Source organism: Asparagus officinalis, chromosome 7 (genome assembly GCF_001876935.1).
Source record: "Asparagus officinalis chromosome 7, Aspof.V1, whole genome shotgun sequence".
NCBI classification, from domain to species: domain Eukaryota; kingdom Viridiplantae; phylum Streptophyta; class Magnoliopsida; order Asparagales; family Asparagaceae; genus Asparagus; species Asparagus officinalis.
Window position 1 is genome coordinate 31,341,742 of NC_033800.1, and position 11,622 is coordinate 31,353,363.

An 11,622-nucleotide genomic window follows, 5' to 3' on the forward strand; every position below is an offset into this window, starting at 1 on the left:
TTTCATGATATATTTTTTTATATCAAGTTATTTGATAAGTGATTCTCAATGTTTTTAAAACCCTCAAAAGTCTACTATGGAGTGATGTGTTTGTGTCTGTCTTATAGTTTAAATGCACCTTTCTGTGGCCATTTTGGGCATTTGTGATGTGACCGGCAACCTGGGTGATAATCATATTTTTATTATAATTTTATACCATAATTATTTATTTTATATGAATAAATATACTACTAATAATTATTTTTATCTTTAATTGCAGGTTAATGAAAAATAAATCCCAAAATCTCTTCTCTCAACAAAAGCCCATGAATTAATGAAGAATACAAGCAAAAAGCCAAAGTCCAAGCCCAAAGGCCCAAAGGAAGAAAAAGAATTCCGCTAGCAATTGGATAGATTCGGTATCGATACCAGCATCGATGCCGGTATCGATACCAGCATCGATGGCGGCATCGATGCCAGCATTGATGCCAGATTACTGTAGTGCGTTTTAATGGCTGATTTACATTGTCTTGCGGCTCAAATTTGATCCAAGGACCCTCATTCATTGATGTTTACTATTGAAGGAATTCTAGAATTGGTAGAAGGATATTCAACTAAAGTTTTTATGGCTGATTTACATTATGCTTAGGATATTCAACTAAAGAACTAATTGGTAGAAGGAATTCTAGAATTACTATTTAGTTGTTATTCTTTTCATGAGCAATAATTTTACTTGGATGATAATTTAATATGTTATACTTCCCTTGAGTGGTTTGATAATCTATACTTAATAAATCTAAAGTAGAATATGAAAAAGAGAATAATTCATATCTTATAGTGAGATTAGCTAGTTGATTCAATTCTAGATTTCTCATATCTTTAATTAAATCCTCCATCTTGACTTTCTTAAATTTTTTTTTCATTCTTGCTTTTTAGTTTTCCTTTGATTCTTTCTTCTCTCCTCTCAATCTCTTTTTTATTGTCACTTGCATATATTCACAACAATCCTCATATCTCCCCATAATCACACACATCCATCACTCCTAATTGTCACACACATAACATAAGAACCAATTCTAATTATTTCTTACAAACATCTTCCTCGTGGGATCGATAACTTTTTATACTATAACTTGATTGGTTGTGCACTTTTAACTTTTGGACATCATTTATTCCCCATCAAGTTTTTGGTGCCATTACCGGGAAACGGTGTTTAAGTTGGATTTTAATTAATTTGGTTCTTCAACTTGTGTATTTTCTTGTGAAGGAACCGCTTGGAGTTGAAGATTAAGGATTGAAGATCGAGGATTTGAAGAATTTCTTAAGGTTTGATTCATATTTAGGATTTGTTTGAGGTAACTCTTCTTTCTAGAATTTTCAATTCCACCCTCTAGTTACTTCTTCACAATTAGAGACAATTAAGACTTAAAAAAAGATTTTATGTTTGTCAATCATAATAAAATCCAATATCCACTTGGACATTTACTAACAAGATAATAAATTCAAACAATATTCCTCATTCTCACAATTGTTTGATTGTTAACCCTAATTAAAAAAGATTTTCTTTTTACCATCCTTTTTAGTCGTTTTTAATTCCTAGTGTTACATTGCATATAATAGTATGAATTCACCAAAGTGATTTGAGCATCTTGATTTGGCACACACTTAAAAATATTATTAAGGACAAAACCCCTAATCAAGATAAGGTGAGGGTTTTTATTACCATTTTCTTAGCCTACAAATCACTAATTCCTCACTTCACAAACCCAAACCTCCTAAAACTCATTAGACATTGGTCCCTAAGGACTTAAGCTCAATAAGGAACAAGAAATCCCAAAGTAAAACGGCTCAAGTCTTCTTGGAATAGTTGGTGTCTAAGATAAGGTTTAGGGGTTGCGTAAAACACTCTGCAAGAAATAAGATAATTAATTAATCTCTGATCACCCTCTAGTACTATCCTTACCTGGCTAATTGATCGAGTAAAGCATTGATCTTTTCACCTAAGAAATTTTTGGTTAGGAGCTGGTCTAGCTGTGTTAGGCTTAACCCTAGAGTTTAGAGTGATTGAAAAGTGATTGTTTTTATTTGTTTTAATTAGGTTTTTCCTTTATCACCTTTTTCTTATCATAAAAACAACTTTTGTTTTTCTTTAAAAAATAAAAAAAGTATAAAATGAAATTATTTTAGTGTATGCGAGCGTGGATTAGGGATAATACACATCTATTAATTCGCTTTGAACCAATTATAGAAATGGTGTATCCTAATCCACCTGTTCTTCAAGATATATGCTATCCCACTAGAAATGCAAATCCCTTCTTGCATTAGGCTCCCTAAGGCAAATGGAACTAACTTTGAGCTTCGACCGTATTATATAAACATGCTTCCTAACTTTCTAGGGAATGAAACTTAAGATGCTTATATTTTTACCTCAGAATTTAAGGAAGTATGTATTATGATTAAAATGAGAGAATTAACCGAAGATGTGATCAAACTCAGATTTATTCCATTTACTCTCAAAGACAAGGTAAAAAATAGCTGTATAGCTTACCCACGAATTTCATCTCAACTTGGGATGAATTTGTCATCATTTTTCTTAAAGTGCAGTGGTATTTTCTTAAAGTCAAGCATTGTATCTGAATCTAAGATGGCTACAATCATGCGCAGGTTAGAAGCCCTAGATATTAAGGAAAGAGCACCGGCTCAAATCAATCAAGTTTCTTCCTCAGGTTGTCACAATTGTCTTTCACTATCTCATGTTTGAGAAGAATGTCATCTCTTAGGAAATAATCAGCCACTAGGATAGGTTATCGCTATATTCCAGCATCCTGTGAATGATTTATTTTCTCCAACCTACAATCTGGGTTGGAGAAATCACCCTAATTTTGCATGGAATCAAGGAAACCTCCCCAAAAACCAAAATGTTATTCCCACTTCAAAAACCATTTCCTAGGGGAAACACAGTTCATTTCAGTTCTCATCCAAATTTTCAACAAACCAATCATCCATATCAAAATCAGTCTCCTCATCATCAAGCTATAACTAACACTCCTCCCAATTCAGATCATGATAAACGTCTTAATTGTTAGGAATCTTAACCCCAAGATTAGTTTATTTTGATGCTAACAAATATTATATATTGTGTGTATTATGTGCTAACATTTGTTTTATAGTATCAGAGCTATATAAATAATTATATTCAAGACATAGATGAGTTCAAGGCAAAATGAAGCAAAGAAAAAGATATACTTTATTGTCAAAATGTAATTTTATATTTTCTTTGTTTAGAAATTTGTACAACCCTTGATCACTCAAACACATGCACACACATAGTATTAAAATATACTAACACATGCTTAGTGTGTTGGTTAACAATAGAAATCCCATATGTTAGCCATAAGAGTTTATAGATATTGAGTGAGTCTTAAAATATTTTATTTATACCCCTTAACAATTAGAATCTGAAAAACCTCAAAAGATCAAAGTTGTAGGTCTCTTCAAGAACTTTCTAACAAATCTTAAATCACCTTATTCTAATATCGGATGAGAAAGTTACAGTTAAAATACTGAAAAAAATTCCAGAATCTGTGAGTTTACAGTGTAGTCGACTACTATACCTTGTAGTCGACTACTAAACAATTTTCTGACTTCACAGAGTTTGTTTAGACTTAGTATAGTCGACTACTATGACTTGTAGTCGACTATAGATGCAGTTTTTCCAGATTTTAGTTTTTGAATAAGTGACTGTTTATAGCCGTTTTGTGGACGTTAATTGGGTTTAAAATTATATCATTTCAGAGGCTATAAATAGGTTTAAACATCAAAAAATAAGCACCAAGTTTTGCACTTGTAAGATTCACATATTGTGCAAATTAACTCTCTAAACTTTTAGTTTTTCAATCTGTTTTTCTATAAAAGAGAGTTTCTGATATTGCCTTTGTTCCTATCATTCTTAAAGCTTGTTTAGACAATATTCAGAGAGTTAAAAAGATTGATAAGCCACTGTTATACATTCACATCTATATCAAGGCTTATAGGATTGGAATTGTACATTGCTTCAAAGAAAGGTTCTCTCGGTTTATGAGAGGGGTTGATCTCTTGGTCTAGAGATCGGTGTGACAATTGGCATGGTCTTGTCAATTGGGTTGCAATTTACATGGTCTTGCAAATTGGTATGGTTTGCTTTTGATTTTGTAAGGTTTCAAAATCATAGTGGAAACTCTCAAGCGGGATTTGCTTGGGGACTGGATGTACACCGGGGAGGTGGAACCAGTATACATGCTTGTGTTTGTGATGTTTGTAGTCGACTACTATGACTTGTAGTCGACTACTATGACTTGTAGTCGACTACTATGACTTGTAGTCGACTACAGATGTAGTTTTTTTAGATTTTAGGTTTTAAATAAGTGATTGTTTATAGCCGTTTTGTGGACGTTAATTGGGTTTAAAATTATGTCATTTCAGAGGCTATAAATAGGTTTAAACATCAAAAAATAAGCACCAAGTTTTGCACTTGTAAGATTCACATATTGTGCAAATTAACTCTCTAAACTTTTAGTTTTTTGATCTGTTTTTCCATAAAAGAGAGTTTCTGATATTGCTTTTATTCCTATCATTCTTAGAGCTTGTTTAGGTAATATTCAGAGTGTTAAAAAGATTGATAAGCTATTATTACACGTTCACATCCACATCAAGGCTTATAGGATTAGAATTGTATATTGATTCAAGGAAGGATCTCGCAGGTTTGAGAGGGTTGATCTCTTGGTCTAGAGATCGGTGTGACAATTGGCATGGTCTTGTCAATTGGGTTGCAATTTACATGGTCTTGCAAATTGGTATGGTTTGCTTTTGATTTTGTAAGGTTTCAAAATCATAGTGAAAACTCTCAAGCGGGATTTGCTTGGGGACTAGATGTACACCAGGGAGGTGGAACCAGTATACATGCTTGTGTTTGTAATGTTTATTTTCTGAGATTGCCATTCTTTCTTTGTAATTTATAATCTACTTTGCAAACTCACCCTCTAGTGTTTAAGTGTAAAGCTTCCGCAGATTTTTATAAGAGCGTACTCTATTCTTAAGGGTCACGATCCTACACTTAGTATACATAAGCAAAAGCAGGACCCTATATTTGGTATCAGAGCAAGGTGAAAGATGGCATCAACAAATACATCATAATTCAAGAAGGTCATTCTACAAATCATCCACCAATGTTCGATGGATTGAACTACAACTATTGGAAGTGCCGAATGAAGATTTACCTTCAATCAATTGGCTACGAACTTTGGAATGTTGTGGAAACAAAATATGAGAAGCCAACCACTCCTTTCACGGAATGGACTACATCTCAAAGGAACAATGCAAGCTTGGATTCTAAAGCAATGAATGTCTTATTTTGTGCTCTTGATAAGAATGAGTTCAATAGGGTGTTAACGGCCACGTTCGCTTATAATATTTGGCACACACTCGAGGTAACTCATGAAGGTACACGTAATGTTAAATATACTAACAATAATTTCATTTGTTATGGTTGTAATAAGCCAGGACAAATGAAGAATGATTGTCCCCTTCTAAAATCAAAGTCAAAATCTACAAAATTCAACAAGAAAAGGAAGGCTTTGGCGGCTACATGGGATGATAGTGATGATTCATCTTCGGATGAAGAAATTGAAGAAAAGGAAAGCGCCCATATGTGTTTTATGGCACAAGATGAAGTAAGTGACAATGAAGAGCTTTTAGATGCTTTCAATGAATTATATGAAATATTTTTTAGATTAAAGGCTTCACATAATTTTCTTAAAGGTGAAAATAAAAGATTACTTGAAGAAATTTCTAATTTTAATTCTTCTACTATTTCTAATTCTCAAATAATTGAATTGAAACAGGAAAATAAATCATTGCTTAAATAAAATCATATTTTGACTAATGAGAATGTTTATCTAAAATCAGAATGCAATGATTTAAAAATTCACATTAATGTTTTAGATAAAGATGTTTCTTCTATTAAATTAAAACATGATGATATATGTCTGAATGTTAGTAAATTCAATAAAAGTAAAGAGAATTTGAATAGTTTGCTTTCATTTCAAAAATATTCAAACAATCATTTTAGCATTGGATTTGTTACTAAGTATTTTACAAAGAATGATTATGTTTTGAAGAATAATAATAAGAATATTCATGCTAAACAAAATAAGTATATATGGATTCCTAAGAATTTGAATATTCATGATAGGAATGATTATATTTCATCTTATATGTATAAAGTTTGCAATTCAAAAAATTACACTTATGTTAATAAATGGAAACCAAATTCCAAATGAATTTGGATTCCTAAGGGCTAATCCTAATGATATAATATAAAAGGGTACCAAAGTGCTTAATTTTTTTATTAAGGTACCCGGGAAAAGAAAATTTTAACTAGAATTATGTTTATTTCTTTTTGTTAATGACAAAGAGGGAGTTATATAGAAATTTTAAATTTTTTTACTAATGCTATGATGCAGGGGCAGTAAAAGATTTTATTTAATGATTTTATGCAAGAGGTATTAAAATTTTTATATCTTAGTAATATATATTTGTCATCATCAAAAAGGGGGAGAATGTTAGGAATCTTGACCCCAAGATTAGTTTATTTTGATGCTAACAAATATTATATGTCATGTGTATTATGTGCTAACATTTGTTTTGCAGTATCAGAGCTATATCAATAATTATATTTAAAGAGATACTCAAGATATAGATAAGTTCAGGACAAAATGAAGCAAAGAAAAAGATATACTTTATTGTCAAAATGTAATTTTATATTTTCTTTGCTTAAAAATTTGTACAAGCCTTGATCACTCACACAAATGCACACACATAGTGTTAGAACACACTAACACAGGCTTAGTGTGTTGGTTAACAATAGAAATCCCCTATGTTAGCCATTAGAGTTTATAGATATTAAGTGAGTCTTAAAACATTTCATTTACACCCCTTAACAATTAGAATCTGGAAAAACTCAAAAGATCAAAGTTGTAGGTCTCTTCAAGAGCTTTCCAACAAATCTTAAATCATCTCATTCCGATATCGTATGAGAATGTTACAGTCAAATGTTAGGAATCTTGACCCTAAGATTAGTTTGTTTTGATGATAACAAATATTATATGTTGTGTGTATTATGTGCTAACATTTGTTTTGCAGTATCAGAGCTATATCAATAATTATATTTAAAGAGATACTCAAGATATAGATAAGTTCAGGACAAAATGAAGCAAAGAAAAAGATATACTTTATTGTCAAAATGTAATTTTATATTTTCTTTGCTTAAAAATTTGTACAAGCCTTGATCACTCACACACATGCATATACATAGTGTTAGAACACACTAACACATACTTAGTGTGTTGTTTAACAGTAGAAATCCCCTATGTTAGCCATAAGAGTTTATAGATATTGAGTGAGTTTTAAAATATTTTATTTATACCCCTTAACAGTTAGAATCTGGAAACACTCAAAAGATCAAAGTTGTAGGTCTCTTCAAGAGCTTTCCAACAAATCTTAAATCATCTCATTCCGATATCGTATGAGAATGTTACAGTCAAAATACTAAAAAGAAAATTACAGAATCTGTGAGTTTACAGTGTAGTCGACTACTATACCTTGTAGTCGACTACTAAGCAATTTTATGACCTCACAGAGTCTGTTTATACTCAGTGTAGTTGATTACTATGACTTGTAGTAGACTACAGATGTAGTTTTTTTCAGATTTTAGTTTTTTAATAAGTGACTGTTTATAGCCGTTTTGTGGACGTTAATTGAGTTTAAAATTATATCATTTCAGAGGCTATAAATAGGTTTAAACATCAGAAAACAAGCACCAATTTTTGCACTTGTAAGATGCACATATTGTGTAAATTAACTCTCTAAACTTTTAGTTTTTTGATCTGTTTTTTCATATAAGAGAGTTTCTGATATTACCTTTATTCCTATCATTCTGAGCTTGTTTAGGCAATATTCAAAGTATTAAAAAGATTGATAAGCCATTGTTACACGTTCACATCCACATCAAGGCTTATAGGATTAGAATTGTACATTGATTCAAGGAAGGTTTGAGAGGGTTGATCTATTGGTCTAGAGAATGATGTGACGATTGGCATGGTCTTGTCAATTGGGTTGCAATTTGCATGGTCTTGCAAATTGGTCAAGTTTGCTTTTGATTTTGTAAGGTTTCAAAATCATAGTGGAAACTCTCAAGCGGGATTTGCTTGGGGACTGGATGTACACCGGGGAGGTGAAACCAGTATACATGCTTGTGTTTGTGATGTTTATTTTCTGAGATTGCCATTCTTTCTTTATAATTTATAATCTACTTTGCAAACTCACCCTCTAGTGTTTAAGTGTAAAGCTTTCGCAGATTTTTATAAGAGCGCACTCTATTCTTAAGGGTCACGATCCTACGCTTAGTATACATAAGCAAAATCAGGACCCTACATCAATGTCTTGGAAAAGGGTTTGGAAACTATAATTAAGGCCTCTATACAAACCACGATATGTTGACTCAAACATCCAGCACTATGAATTTCTTTATGCAATCAACCGGACAAATACTCAACTCCAACACTCAAGCTATAGCTAGATTAGAATCCCAACTTAGTCAACTAGCTAATGCTGTCAGTGAAAGAGAGAAAGGAAAATTTTCGAGCAAATGTGGTCAACCATAAGCACACAGGATTAGTTCATCATATGAAGCTCAAGTGAATGCAATCCTTTCACAACGATCAGGAAAACAGGTCCATAATCAAGTGAGAACACCTCCAACTCAAGCTCTTGATCCAGAACAAATTCCTTCTTCTTCTAATGACTCTATCCAACGATCACCCCTCTCAGATGACCAAGAACACTCCCCTCAGGAGGAGAAGATCCTAGAAACTTTCAAACAGGTTAAGGTCAATATTCCTCTCTTAGATATTATTGAACAAATCCCATCTTATACCAAATTTCTGAAAGAATTGTGCACTAAGAAGAGAAGAATAAATGTTCTAAAGAAAGTCTTTTTGACAGCCAATATCAGTGATATGCGCTCAAAGCTCATACCTTCGAAACGTAAAGATCTAGGTTCTCCTATCATTTCATATATCAGTCTACCAGCAACTAGGTTTAGGTGAATTGAAACCAACCTAATGCACCTTACAGTTAGCTGATAGATCTGTCAATGTTCCTAAGGGTGAGATAGAGGATGTTCTGATTAAGATTAGAGATTTTATTTTTTTAGTAGATTTTATAGTCTTGGAAGCACAGCTCGTTTCCAATCCCAAGGGACAAACACCTGTCATCTTAGGACGACCATTCTTAGCTATTTCTAATGCTCTCATCAACTTTAGAACTAGTCAAATGAAGCTGTCATTTGAAAATTTGACTACTGATCTCAATATTTTTAATCTAGGGGACCAACCAAATAATCAACCTCTGGAAATAAATTACATTTAGGAAAGATCAGAAGAAGAAGAAGAAGAGTCAGATTTGAGTTTTGAGGAAATTTTTGGTGAGGAGTTGGAGTTATTAGAAAAAGCAGATCAGGTCTTTCAGAATAAGGAAGCTGTGTTGAATACTTGTTTCTTTAAATGTATCGAGTAAACTTTTAATCAGTCTAAATGTATCGAGTAAATTTAGTTTTTACTGACTTCTTTAAATTAGCAAGTTGACTGAATTTTATGGGTATATTTACTACAAACCCTCACGAGACTATAACTCATTAAAAGTACCCTAGGGGGGTGAATAGGGTTATTGCTAATCTTATTAGATATTATTGTTAATTAAAATTAATTAACAAATATATCCTAACAATGTTGATATTCAATAAGATATATGTAAGGATATATATGCAAAGGGGAAAATAAACAAGAAACAATATAAACAAATAGTGGATACAAAGAGCAATCCAAACATAATAATATTATCACGGAGTTCGGACCTTCCGTCCTACATCTCCGCTCCCCACTCCCGGGGAGAACTCCACTATCAACACACCCGGTTTGGAAGCTGAAACTTCTCTACATACTCAGTTTTCTAGATCACCGAAGACTCTACAAATATCTCACTATGTACATACACAAACTACAACCTCAAGTGTTGGTCCTCACGTATCGCCTTCCTCAAGTGCTCGACTTTACTACATCTCTCTAGGTTTTACTACCAATGTCACTCCTCTTGGTATTGACTACGTCCTCACCACACACTCCTCTTGGTGTAAATATGTATTTCAAGGTGATACTCTCACAATAAGGCTCAAATATAAGATTTTGTTCTCTACAATAGGTGAGAACACAATTTAAGCTCACTCTCAAGGTTACACTCACCACAACCCCAAATTATACAATATATGAAAATAGTTAAGCTCAAATGTTGTGTGTGCAAGCAATGAGAAAATAAAATCAAACTCAATTAAAGACTAGCAAATATAAATATAACAATGTAAATGTAAATAAGCTAGATAAATGAGTTGAGAAAACTTCTCTAGAACAAGAGAGATGGAGATGTGAAATGTAAAGCTCAAACCAAAGATGATCTCCTCTTCTTGTGAAACAATCTTCACAAAACCAATTTTGTAAACACTTAAACAAACTTAAACCACTATTAAAACTTGTTTTTGAACTCCCTTTTTCTTAGTTCAGAAGTGAAATAGAATGGGGTATATATAGGATGAAGAAACAAAGCTCAAAACCCAAGTGAAACCTAGCAAAAAGACAAACAAACGGAAACTGAAAAAATAGTCGTTACAGGCCATCAGTGGACTGACGGGTTTCATCAGTCGACTGATGAGCTGACCGTTGCAGGCAATCGACAACTTATAAGTCGAGTGATGACCTTTATCATTCGACTGATGGATCATCAGTCGATTGGTCAGTCGACTAAAATAGAACAAAAACTTTTGAAGATTACTGGCACATTCTTCAGTCGACTGATCAATCGACTGAATAGTAAAAACAAAATTCAAACCTCTTTTAAAAATATCAAATAAATTCAGAAAAATATAAAACTTTAGAAAATGATTATAAACATGATAATAAACATGTTGAAAACTTGATTTTGCCAAAATGACTTAAACAAAACTTTAAAACACTTTAGAATGGATTTATAGACTTATACAAGATATGAAAACAGTGTAATTAAGTCTTCAATCCATAAACATAATATTTTGCAAATTCAATAGAATATGAAGCATATAAATATGAAAATGAAGATATATATTTCTTCATATCTATATAGCTAAACAAAAACAATTTATCCACATAGAAAACAAATAAGTATTATATATCTATTTGTTTACAAAAACTTTTGTGAATAAAACACATAAACCATTAAATTGTGTGTGTATAATATTAAGCTTAAGATATTAACACACAAAGTATAAACCCTAAACTAATTTACCCAAGCTTGATAGATCTTCAATATACTTGACTTGGTTGCGGATGAAGCTTGATCTTGAATATGACTTGATGTACAATGGCTTCATACCGATATTCCGCCAACCTCCACTTGATGTGATCATGAAGGCTCAATCCATCCAACCTCCAACTTATTGTTTATCTAGAATACCTAATAAGAAAACATAAACACTAAACAAACAATATTAGGAATTGTTTGTAATCATCAAAACAAGATTAA